Consider the following 13,168-nt stretch of genomic DNA (forward strand, 5'->3'; position numbering starts at 1 on the left):
CCGCTGGGCCCCGCCGTCTCAAGCACCGCTCCGCTGGGCCCCGCCGTCTCAAGCACCGCTCCGCTGGGCCCTTCCTGTCAAGCACCGCTCCGCTGGGCCCCGCCGTCTCAAGCACCGCTCCGCTGGGCCCTTCATCTCAAGCACCGCTCCGCTGGGCCCTTCAACTCAAGCACCGCTCCGCTGGGCCCTTCGTCTCAAGCACCGCTCCGCTGGGCCCTTCGTCTCAAGCACAGCTCCGCTGGGCCCTTCGTCTCAAGCACAGCTCCGCTGGGCCCTTCGTCTCAAGCACCGCTCCGCTGGGCCCTTCCTGTCAAGCACCGCTCCGCTGGGCCCTTCCTGTCAAGCACCGCTCCGCTGGGCCCTTCTTGTCAAGCACCGCTCCGCTGGGCCCTTCTTGTCAAGCACCGCTCCGCTGGGCCCTTCTTGTCAAGCACCGCTCCGCTGGGCCCTTCTTGTCAAGCACCGCTCCGCTGGGCCCTTCTTGTCAAGCACCGCTCCGCTGGGCCCTTCTTGTCAAGCACCGCTCCGCTGGGCCCTTCTTGTCAAGCACCGCTCTGCTGGGCCCCGCCGTCTCAAGCACCGCTCCGCTGGGCCCCGCCGTCTCAAGCACCGCTCCGCTGGGCCCCGCCGTCTCAAGCACCGCTCCGCTGGGCCCCGCCGTCTCAAGCACCGCTCCGCTGGGCCCCGCCGTCTCAAGCACCGCTCCGCTGGGCCCCTTCCTGTCAAGCACCGCTCCGCTGGGCCCCTTCCTGTCAAGCACCGCTCCGCTGGGCCCCTTCCTGTCAAGCACCACTCCGCTGGGCCCCTTCCTGTCAAGCACCGCTCCGCTGGGCCCCTTCCTGTCAAGCACCGCTCCGCTGGGCCCCTTCCTGTCAAGCACCGCTCCGCTGGGCCCCTTCCTGTCAAGCACCGCTCCGCTGGGCCCCTTCCTGTCAAGCACCGCTCCGCTGGGCCCTTCCTGTCAAACACCGCTCCGCTGGGCCCCGCCGTCTCAAGCACCGCTCCGCTGGGCCCTTCATCTCAAGCACCGCTCCGCTGGGCCCTTCATCTCAAGCACCGCTCCGCTGGGCCCTTCATCTCAATCACCGCTCCGCTGGGCCCCTTCCTGTCAAGCACCGCTCCGCTGGGCCCCTTCCTGTCAAGCACCGCTCCGCTGGGCCCTTCCTGTCAAGCACCGCTCCGCTGGGCCCCGCCGTCTCAAGCACCGCTCCGCTGGGCCCTTCATCTCAAGCACCGCTCCGCTGGGCCCTTCATCTCAAGCACCGCTCCGCTGGGCCCTTCATCTCAATAACCGCTCCGCTGGGCCCTTCCTGTCTAGCACCGCTCCGCTGGGCCCCTTCCTGTCAAGCACCGCTCCGCTGGGCCCCTTCCTGTCAAGCACCGCTCCGCTTGGCCCCTTCCTGTCAAGCACCGCTCCGCTTGGCCCCTTCCTGTCAAGCACCGCTCCGCTTGGCCCCTTCCTGTCAAGCACCGCTCCGCTTGGCCCCTTCCTGTCAAGCACCGCTCCGCTTGGCCCCTTCCTGTCAAGCACCGCTCCGCTTGGCCCCTTCCTGTCAAGCACCGCTCCGCTTGGCCCCTTCCTGTCAAGCACCGCTCCGCTTGGCCCCTTCCTGTCAAGCACCGCTCCGCTGGGCCCTTCCTGTCAGGCACCGCTCCGCTGGGCCCCGCCGTCTCAAGCACCGCTCCGCCCCTTCCTGTCAAGCACCGCTCCGCTGGGCCCTTCCTGTCAAGCACCGCTGGCCCATTGGCAGTCCCGGTTCTGTGTCGGGCAGGCCTTCACGACGCACTCTGCCCACCATGCCTCCTCCATGACCAGTGGTCTCTGTAATCCACCTGATGGACTGTGGCTTTGCACTCCCCAGGATGTAACAGTGGGCAATCCACCCACTGTAGAGACTTGTGAGACTGTGGCTTTGCACTCCCCAGGATGGCACGGTGGGCAACCCACCCACTGTAGAGACTTGTGAGACTGTGGCTTTGTACTCCCCAGGATGGCACAGTGGGCAACCCACCCACTGTAGAGACTTGTGAGACTGTGGATTTGCACTCCCCAGGATGGCACAGTGGGCATGGTGGACCCTTCGTGGATCTGGCGTCGTGGACTCATGTGGCTGAGGTACCCCCCCCTTCCCTTCCCCCTGAGGTGCCTGTAGTTTTGTCATGTGATGCCCCAGCAGTGTTCTCTCCAACGGACTCAGGTCTCCTGTGTGGGCTTTGCCCATGTGTTGATCCACTTTGGCCCATGGACAGTGGAAATTGAGGTGACTGTGCAGGACTTATTGCCTATGTTTATCGGTTTCGTAATTTTCTTTCTTGATTTTTTACTATTCATATTGCTATTTTACCATGACTTCAAAGAACCTCTTATATACATAAATGTTGTTTCTCACTTTAATTATGTCTTTGCATTATTCCGTGGGGTTTGGGTGGTGTCACTGTGACTTGGTGCTCTGCATTGGTGTGTAGATAGTTGGGGGGGGGTCGCATATGTGTGTGCCCGTAGCTTTCCTCCTCCCCCCTCCCCTGTGTCGTAGGTGCAGTACTCACCGTTGTCGTCTGCGCCGGCGTTCGTACTCGTGGTAGATGAGCAGGTAGACAATAGCCGGTAGGATGTGTAATTCGGGCTCCATGCTGTCCTCCTTCCTCGTGGAGTGTGTATAGGTGAGCGTTTTCCCGTTCGTAGTCTGTTTCCGCCGTGTTTTTATCGGCGGGGCTCCCGCCCCGGAAAAGGTGGCGGATTGGTGAGTTGTGATAGGGTGGGCGGGACATTGTCTGCCGCCTGGCTGTTGGCGGTGACCGCCGAGCTGTTTGTCTGTCCCGCCGTGGCGGTCGGAGTGTTAAAGTGGCGGGCTGTGTTGGCGGTTCCCGCCAGGGTCAGAATACCTTTTTTTTTACCGCCAGCATGTTGGCGGGTTGGCCGCCGCTTTATCAACGGCCGCCGCTTTATCAACGGCCGCCAGGGTTTGAATGACCGCCAAAATGTGTAGTGTTTAAATTGGCTAAATTAGGTCCTATGCAGCTACTACAAGCCCTGATGAGGTCATGTGAGGTTCATTTCAATTTTCAGGCAGCACCATCTGTAATCATTGTTTTCTATTCTGCAGTTTGTGAATCGTTAAAATCACTGATGATGAGTGATTAAGCGTTAGAGGGACAAAGCCACTTTGATGGTTTGACCGTGCTTGCTCAAAGGCCAATAGAAATGTGTTAGTAGTTTTTACAAAAGCATGAAGTCAGGAGGAGGTTCAGGAGTGTAGGAAAAATTTTAAATTGTGAGAGCTCACAGGAAATGTAAAATTAGATAAAATGCTTGAGATGAGTGTATTGCTGCAGGGGAATTAAAGGGCAATGGTGCCTTTTGGAAGATTAACAATCTCTTGTTCTTCAATGAGTGCCATGCCCCAAACATGGATCCCAGATAGTAGCTGGTATGAGCATTTTAACAAGCTTTACTCCCATATTCAGAACAACATTGAGGGAGTAGCACAGGAGTTTGGGTTGCAGGATAAGGAACATGGGCTTTTAAGCTTCCCTTTTGATGTGGACCAAAAGCTTCTAAGATATAGGACAGCCCAATTGAGAAGGACCCACACCCATACAGAATCCCTACAGAACTGTTTAAGAACAATCTGTCCTTATGGGGACAGTTACAAACTAATGTACTAAGGGTTGCCACCAAGCATCCACTGCCGGCTAAATGGTTGGAGGCCACAATTGTGGCTGTATTAAAAAAATGGGTGATAGGAGCTGCCCACATTGTTACCAGCTATTATCTTTCATGGACTCCACATTTAAGACCTTGGATAGAGTCCTGCTGGTGAGATTGGAAACATGGGCTGAACAGAATGCAAGCCTCTCGGATTTACAGTACAGCTTCTGACATTGTTTAGGTGCCATACTTTTCTGTCCAATTACAGCAAAATATACCACAGCTAAGGGTGCCACATCTGGCATTCGTGGACTGACTGGCACTTTCAAAGCTTTGATCCTTTATGTCCCGGGTGGGGGTGAAGAAGTCTTTGATTAGCCTCCTTACCAATGGGAAAGGGAAACGGAGCCCTACCTCACATGGGTTAATAACACCTAGCAAGGATTTTATTTAACATTATTCGAATAAAATACTGTGAATTTTCTTTTTTTTTTTTTTTTATTGGCTCCTGGTTTGATCTGCTTTCCTAAGGCCCTTGTGACTATTGCAATATTCAGAGAACTTCACATTTTAGCATTTTCTGTAAATTTGATGCCTTGACTAGAAAGTGATATCTCTTTCCTGTATGGCATGACTTAAATCTATATTTGGCGAGATGGGCATTACTGGTTTTGCAACAGCTAGCCACAAGAAAACAATGTCTTGCAGTAACTAATGTTATTTTAAAAGTGATAAAGATAAGGAAATAGTACAGCCCTACAATACTTTGAATATAGGTCCTATGTTTTCATTAGTAGTTCTGTATGGCGGATCGTTAGTACTTTTATTAACCTTTTCTAAACTGTATTGAAACAGCATTTTGCATTTTAAAAATGAAACATATAAAATATTTGAGAAATGATTCCTTGTATTGTGTGTTTTTTGGATAATATTTCTTAGTTAGCTAACATTTGTATAGCACAATCAACCAGGAAATATTTTATCTTAGGTGCTGCCCTAGTGCTTACATAGCTGATAGTCTGGCACTGTCCTTTAACATATTATGGTCTCAATTGACTGAATGTTTTAATTAGTAATAATTGCACCTATGTATTGTTTCTTTTAATAGATATTTGGTTTTGTTTGTGTAAAATGTCCTGTGATTTTATGGCACTTTTTGAAGCTGAATAAAGATATTTTGACTGACTGAGTCCCATATCAAGTTAAGAGTCCAACAGAAATTAATCAAACTTCATATATTTAAAACATGTACCTGGATGATTACCTCATTCCTGGCCCTTTCCAAGTTTATGGGACATAAATGCTATCAAGCAATAAATTACTGACCTGAGTTTATATGACTTGTGAGAAATAAATATCCCTATTTAAACACAGAGCAGTTTTGTTTTCATCATTGACACCATTATATTAATCAATCCCATAGTTAAAGAAATATATAAATATACACAGTGAGAGCAAGGCCACATCTGCCCATAAATAATCCTATCTATTTTCAGTAAATACTTCCTTTCTGAAATAGTGATTACAGGTCTGTAGTTTGTTATATTCTGGAACCAGAGAGGTTAAAAAAAGTTCTTTATTATAAACCACAGATTTATTTATTCCAAATAGGTTGGTTAATTTCTGGAACAAGGTTGTGCATATTAGAAAGCAAATGCTAATAAAAAAAAGTGTGCGGGTGACTAAATTGGGGTAAATTAAGGGCACTGATACCCTAACATAGATGCATGATTCCAAAAGAAATGATACTTCATGAAAAGATGGTGAAATAAACATTGAGCTCTGTACACACATTGTTGGTTGGAAATGGAAAGACAATATTACAGTTTTTCATTGTTTGATTTAAATGGTATAGCCTTTTGGCTAGTAGATACTGAAATATGCATGTACAGATGTCTGTCAAGACCTAATTCTCTCCATCGTTGTTATTACGTACAGCATGGGGAAGATATTTCAGAGATGGCTATCTGATTCTAGTCTCTGAGGTGTAAAAGAACACCTATCAACACTTAGTGAATATATAAATTTAAGTGTTTTTCTCCTGGTGCCTTCTGGAATTTTTTTATCCTGTAAAAAATGAGACTTGTAAATACTCTTATGCACACTTATTTATGGTGCCATAAATGAAGAGCTTGCATTATTTTAAAGAGAAGGTGCAGAAAGTTAGGAAACGGACAAATAATAAACCAATTATAAAGTTATTGACCATAGCTTTTAAACACTTTCAAAAGTTATGTGCACAATCTCAACCATGTATTCTTCTGCCTTTAACCTTTTAAATAGGATTTGAACCTCCTGAAGTAAGGGCAGGCTCACATGTGAGCATTAATCCAATTAAATTGGACATTATAAACTCAGGCAATGCATAAAGTCCCAAGGCAGCACATAAACAATCATGTGTTTTACCCTTGTAAACTAATTTTAGGATAGATAACATTTTCAGAAAAGAAGGGCATCATACAAACTTCTATCAATAGTACAGATCCAGAGCGCTCCATTTTCTGTAGCAGAAGTTTCTTAGCTTAAGAGTCTCCTGCATGGATCAATCTCTTTGTTCGACACTATTTTTCAATTCTATGATTGTCAAAAAAATGTACAGTGCTGTTCTTCAATACTTATGGAAGTTTCCATTTGAGTTAAGCTCCTGCAAGCACTAACCCACTGGGCCACTCATTCCTTTGTGACTATATTATGCTGCACAATGCTTGTAAACTAATTTCAGTACATGCGTTATTCTTTCCCTCCCAACATCAATGTCTGGGAAATAGTTCATACTTCATAAATCTTGCAGTTGGTTGATGCTACGTTTAGTATACATGTTATCTTTTCAAAAGCCAATAAAATGCAGTGGTGTTACATTTTATCCTTTCTCCAATAAAAAAACATTTGAAAGTGCTTTCTGGCAAAAGCTGGATATGATAAATACACACTTGGATAAATTAAACAAGAGTGTCACATTTCTGACACAGAAACATGTGCCTTTAACCTCTGCTGAAGAAATACTTGCCCTGCAAACAACCCAGTCTGCATCTGAAATTCAGCAACATTTGAAGACTTGAAGTATGATGTGCAATAAAGCAGCACATTGTCATGTCCCCAGCACAATTAGTGTTGTCCATTTTGTATTGGCTATGGCCTGTTGAATGTTGAATGGCTTTATCACTATTCCTGGTTTCAATACTTCCTTCTTCAGTTATTTGTTTTCAAGTGTGTTTTACTTGTAGCTGGTTGTGGAATTCTTATTTTATCAAATCCAAGAAATAAAGCCAACATGAACGCCAAAATGTGTGATCATGAATTCTTTGAGATTGAACACCAATGATGTGAATCAGTGGCATTCTACTTTATAGGAGACCTTTTGAACAGGTTAATTAAGTGAGAACTGTATTTTATAAATTCATAAATTTCAAACTCCCTAAATGAGTTCTGCTTTCTGGTGCTAGGACTGTTATAAAATAGTTTTCTCAGACACCTCATTAGGACAATTACCAATTATCACCAAACTATTGAGAAGCATAATTCAACCAGTATATCTAGCATAATCTACTGCAATGTAGTTGCTCATTATTAAACAAGCTGTGCTTGATAATGTTGCAGTATCAATCCCCGTTCCTACCACAGTAAGCATCAGAACTCTGTTTATTCTCAGATTCAATTGGTGGTATTTTGCAAAATGCTTAAACTTTGTGTTCAACATCACCACTGACACCCATTAAATTGTTTACCTGTGGTTTCATTGTCCCCATTGTTTGTGAGACTTATGATTCCTCACCATTTACACATGAATAAAACCCCCAAACTTGCACTAAAGTTTAATATGCTTTTCATCTTCTGCACCACTGAAGAATCATCATTATCCTAATCTGCATATTACCTACTTTGGTGCTGTAGGATTGAACATGTTTGTTTGTCCTCATAACGATGTGAACTGTATAGAGACCATTAGAAGCTGTTGTTGTTTGTAAATATACATACATTTTAAAGCTGCTATCAATCCCTTTAGTATTAATGTTTGCATTTTTTCTTATCAAGCTTCAATAGTTAAAATAGAAATAAATGAAAAAAACAGTATATCATGCTGTCTTAGCATATAATTATATACCTATATATCCATATCAAAGGCTTCATTATAATTTCAGGGATAATATATACTTAGTATATTAATTTGAGTTTCCCTTTTTGCATCATACATGTATATTTATTCAGATGTACACTTTTAAATATAAATGGATAACTGCCAATGTTGATAATTATTTGTTTTAGTGCAATGTGGTAATTAATCTTGCTTGAGAATATTGTTTGATATTTTGGTCTAGCATTGCCTCATATCTTGTTCTACTATTTATTACGCTTAAATAGTCAACATATATTTTGATATCTTGATTATGCAACTATTGTTTATGAACAGTGGGAAATGTTTGCCAGAACATAAGTACGTGAAAGGATAAAGAAGCTTCTACATTAAATGTTTACTTTAGAATATTCAATAATATACAGGACAGAGGCACAAGCTGCATTGAAGCATTGTTAGCAAGCGAGGAATTTTGATCCATGGACTCCAGGCTGAGGGTGACGCAGTAGCTGTAAACCTCTATCCTTTTTAAAGGATACTGAGAACACACATAGGGCCTGGTTGTGAGGCTGGCGGTCCAAAGACCACGAGCCTCGTGGGGCATCCTAACCACCGCAACTGTGGCGGTCGACTGCCACATTAAAGCTCTGGTGGGCGGACACCCCAAGGGACTGCTGTCTCTGCCAGGAACCTGGTTCCCAATGGTCTGTAACGGTCTGAGTTGGCATCATTATGAGTTTGGCGGTCCCACTGTGGGACTGCCAAACGCACAGGTAAGGTGTCTTCTTTCCCGGAGCGTATTACAATGTTCCCACCAGGCTGCCTTGGAGGGAACATTGTAGTACATGGCAGCCCAGCCGGAACAGTGCTATGATATTCGTCTTGGCTCCCTTAACGGAGATGAGGCCAATATCCTAGCACACAGCACCCTCGGCAAAGGAGACCGTGAGCATTACAGTGGGTATGGACAGTGAAGGCACCCCCTATGGTCCCCAGCACTGGCTTTCCACCAGTCTTCTCATGTCGGGGACCTTGCCATGAGAAGGCTAGTGGAAAGCTGAGTTGTAATCAGCCAGGCGGAGTGGAAGTCAGCAACACCCTGGTTGAGTACAACTGAGACCACTGTCTGGAACCATATTCCCGGTGGGGATGGCAGTCCTCTTGTGGGTCTGCCCGTCAGAGTTGTAATGTGGCAGTTGGACCGCCACAGTTGCGGTGGTTGGACCACCGCCTCATAATCAGGCCCTTAGTCTTCTGAGAGGTTAATATGCCTGTTTTAAGACAACTTAGTTGCTAAGGTACAGAGATAGCAGCAGCAGCTATTCCTTACTGAACATTGGTTCTTCTCTTTGAAAAAGGTAAGGGATGTCGCAAGGCCATCTATAAACTTTTAATAGACCCATATTGGTGCTAAGATAAATTGTTAGCTGAGAGAATGGGGAGGTAGAAAAACCAATGTAGAGAAATCCAAATCACGGTCATAATGTTAGACTATTTTTGATGCTCTGCCTATTGATACATACCATTTCTACTATCTTGTTGTTTTTCAAAGAAACTAGTATTCCTATTATGTGTACTAGGATAATTTATATCACTAGTGTGAATTCTTAACGAGGTCTGTTAATGAACTCCTTAAATTATATTTCGGAGATAAATCCAGAAAATTATCAGATACACTCAGATTTACTCAAGTGGTATTGAAACTTCAGCACTTGTAGACTCACTGTTTCTAATTTTTTAGTCATGGCACATTTAGCTCCTATTCTGTTAAATCAGTGATGTCTAAGATGCAACACATCTTTTGACTTTTATAAGGGCAGGTTCCGTTAACTTTGGTAACAGTTATTCATGATAATTTTAGTCACCCCACCCTTATCGTTACATCTTATTTTTCCTAATACAATGCTAAGTTTATTTTATTTGCCTAACCTGTTCCTTCTTTCTTCCAGCCAAAGATACTTGTATCCCTTGCTTATTAAATGATTCTCAACTTTTAAAGCCTTTGGCTTGCACCATTTTTATTCACCTTACCCCTTTCTCAACTTACCTCTTAGCGACTGCTGTTCCTACCCTTATCACACGCAGCCAGGGAGAACTTGCCCACAAGCATATTGTAATTTTCTCTTGTCATTTTGCACTTGCACAGGCTCTGTCAGGAGAGGAAACTTTTGGCAGAGTGTGCCTAACATAAACCCATGCATAACTATGCACCAAGCCCACCATCTCCTCCTTCTGTGCAGTCCAAAGTTATTGCCTTCACTTTTCAGTTTCCTGACGGAAGGCAGCTACTATCTCTTCTCACCTTGTCTGCTCTCTTTACCATTAGTGGACTCCTGTGTCTCTCCATTGTAGCTGAAGCTGTAACTTTGACTATTCGTTCCAACTCCACTCTGATTTCTAACAAAATCATCAATAAGGCTAATGTCCACCTGCAATGAGTGCAGTAAGTGCATGTTTGTTAGGTTGGTTATTTGGGGGGAGGAGGGGGGAAGCCAAAAGTATCTTGCATTTTGTTCTCTACCACTAGGCTTTGGAGCTCATGCTCCCAGGTTGCTTCTCACCAAGCACACCAGTGGCCATTTGTTTCCAGCAAGACATTTCAGAAGTTAATTATGATTGACAGGTTGATAAAAGTGAGTGTGCACACATAGACATGAATGGGTGATTAATTTTTAACTTGGGAAAGAGGGTGAAATGGAGCACAAAGTTTTTTGATTTTGTTATTAATAGTCCTCGCTAATAAATAATCTTGTTAAATATAAAAGTTTTAAATTGAAAGTGGCTGACATAGTTTGTAGCTTACCTTTCGAAAGCTTCACGTTTGAAATTGGATCTCCTTCTTTATGCACAATTTATGTTTCTCTGAAACATCGTAACCTGGTTGCAGCTTCCAGAAACACCATTGTCATGAATCTGTTCCATAACTTAAATATTTACACTATAAATTATTATTGCCAGTAGCAAAAATCGACTGTGCATGCTTCTGTTTTCTTAGCTTTTTTAAGCAGGGGTTTACAGGAAAAAAACACTGATAATTATAGCTTTATGCTGTAGATTTTTGTTCTGACTGACTAGAACCAGATTTCTATCCTAGAACTTGTACATTCACGCATGCTTGAATATTGTGCTTATTCCTACTTAATTTCTCGTACACTACTCTTCTTGTAATGGATTGTTTTTGTACCTGAAGACAATGTTAGCTTTTTATCGACGGAACCATTACACAGTGCATTTTATTTTCCTTGGGATTTTCACATAGGAACTAAAAAATATCAGGGACGGCTTCTCCATTAGGGCGAAGGAGAATCAACCCCCTCCCCCTCCCCGCCAGCATCAGAAGCTGCAAACCTTTCACCACGAATGGATAATAAATCCCTTCATGGTGGAAGGGGTTGGGCCATGGAGGTGACGTGAAGTGAGGGGAGTGCACAGAGCACTCCCTTCAGAGCGCAAGTGTGTTTAGCCAGCCATCTCGGGCAGGCCAAACACACATGCGCAGTAGGCTTTCTCTCCAGCCTGGCACTGTGTTGGGCTGGATACAGCCTGCACAGGCCCCCAGTCTGCCTTGGAGTGCCCAGCAAGGGCACTGCCAGCCAATCCTGATGCTGCTCAGAGCAGTGTCAAGATTGGCCGCAGAGCAGGCTGGAGCCTGTGCCTGTCTGCAGCGATGACGAGGAAGAGTGGAGCGGCAACGGATGAGGTAAGTTTTTATTTATTTTATTATTTAAATTAAATGTCTCCCTGTGCACTGCACCAACCCCGTCTCTTTTCAGATCAGCGAGCCGAGACTGCAAAATATCCAGGCCTGTTTGCAAACCTGACACTTGACCCTGGCTTTGTTTTTCTACAGCAAGCTGCAAATACGGGATAAAATGCAATAATAGAAAACACTTAACAAATCATTCAGGAGTATAAACCTTGAATATGTAGGAGCCAAGAGGCACATTTTGGAAGTGCTATCTCAAGGGTGAAATATCCCACCTGATGCTGTGATTGTCTGGGGATGTTTCCTTCCCGTAGCATCAAAGCCTGTATCTCACAGCAATGACTCTTTCTCAGTTCAGGAAACATGGGGGCATATTTAGAAGCCCCGTGAGCCACCGGAGTGTCACTTTTTTTTAAGCTCCTGGGGCGCATCTCTGAGGCCACGCAAAGCCACTTTGTGTGGCTTTTCATGGTCTCGGCCATATGATGTAAGGCAACACAGCAGAAGTTGCTTTGCTGGCTTAGCCTGCTTCAGGAGGGTGTTCAATGGACATTGCAGTGGGTTTTTCCATGCAACACCCATGGGTTTTTACTCATTCCCAGATTTACAAAGCTCTGTAAACCTTTCATCAACTGTTTGCCTCCCCACGGGAGGCATAACTAGGAGAAATATCTCTATTTCTCCTAATTACTTTTTTTGTGTGTGCTGAATTCTGCTGCATTATATGATTACCTATATGCCCAGAAAAGGAAAACTTATTTTGTATTTGCTATTTGTCTGCCAAGTTCTATGTAATAACTTGGAGTTAGTTTGTTCAAAACAAAACTGCACAAAAATTGTATTTGGATTTCCTCACAGTATGTAATATTGGCACATGTAGAAGACAAATGTTCTGGTAGGTAGATGAATATCCTTGCTACATTAGCTAGGTTTTCATGTAACTTATAAGCTGAGCCTCATCCTCTATTTGCTTGCATCCACAGAGAAAATTAATTCCATCTTTAAGGTGTCAGTTACTTGAAGCATCATTCAAGGAAGCGTTCCTTTTACTTTGTAGAACACAGTGCACAAAGACATGTGAAGATCTGAGTTGTTTCCACGCTTATGGATGATCATGTTTTAGTTCCAAAAAACTCTTAAGCTAGGCTGCATGCAGCCATGTCATGTTTATCAGGGCTTTGGCAACATAGCATGGGTGTCTGAAGCTATAGGTCTACTACTATGCCTCAATTTATTTCATCATAACGTGTGGGATGCCCATAAATACAGGAAATTCTTACTGTCCCAACAAGAAATAACCAAATCTAGAATCTATGGTACCATTTCAGATCAGGCTCTGTAGCAGACCATTCATGTTAAGATAAGAAGGAGGAAACGTGTTTTACTAGCGGCAGTGAGACAAAATATTTATTTTATGCAATAAAGAGACACGTGTAAAGTGTGTTGCAGCACCTATTGTATGGGCCGGTGATTACAATTGCATTTTGGATGGTGAAAAGGGTCATCGCCCAACCAAGATGGGGACTAAACCATTGATGGTGAGATCCCTTGTGGAAGTGATGAGTGACTTAGAATGACTGGTGAACTCCCTACCCTCTGGGTGTAGTTCCCTCCAGCCATCCCATAATACTAAGACACACAACATGTACAGTCGGCTAGATCAGTTTCTTCTGGGTGGACTGAGCTGCTCACAGTTTCTGGATTTTAAGTACCTCCGAAGGTTTTTATCTGATCATGCACT

At 44.4% G+C, this 13,168-nt stretch overlaps 1 protein-coding gene across 3 annotated transcripts in view; it reads left to right on the forward strand.

Moving 5' to 3' along the window:
- The window catches only part of LOC138300266 (VPS10 domain-containing receptor SorCS1-like), a 2,596,073-nt gene that overhangs the window by 1,231,514 nt on the left and 1,351,391 nt on the right, over nt 1–13,168 (forward strand). The gene's annotated exons all lie outside the window — the stretch shown is intronic.

Source organism: Pleurodeles waltl, chromosome 6, assembly GCF_031143425.1.
Source record: "Pleurodeles waltl isolate 20211129_DDA chromosome 6, aPleWal1.hap1.20221129, whole genome shotgun sequence".
Lineage (NCBI taxonomy): Eukaryota > Metazoa > Chordata > Amphibia > Caudata > Salamandridae > Pleurodeles > Pleurodeles waltl.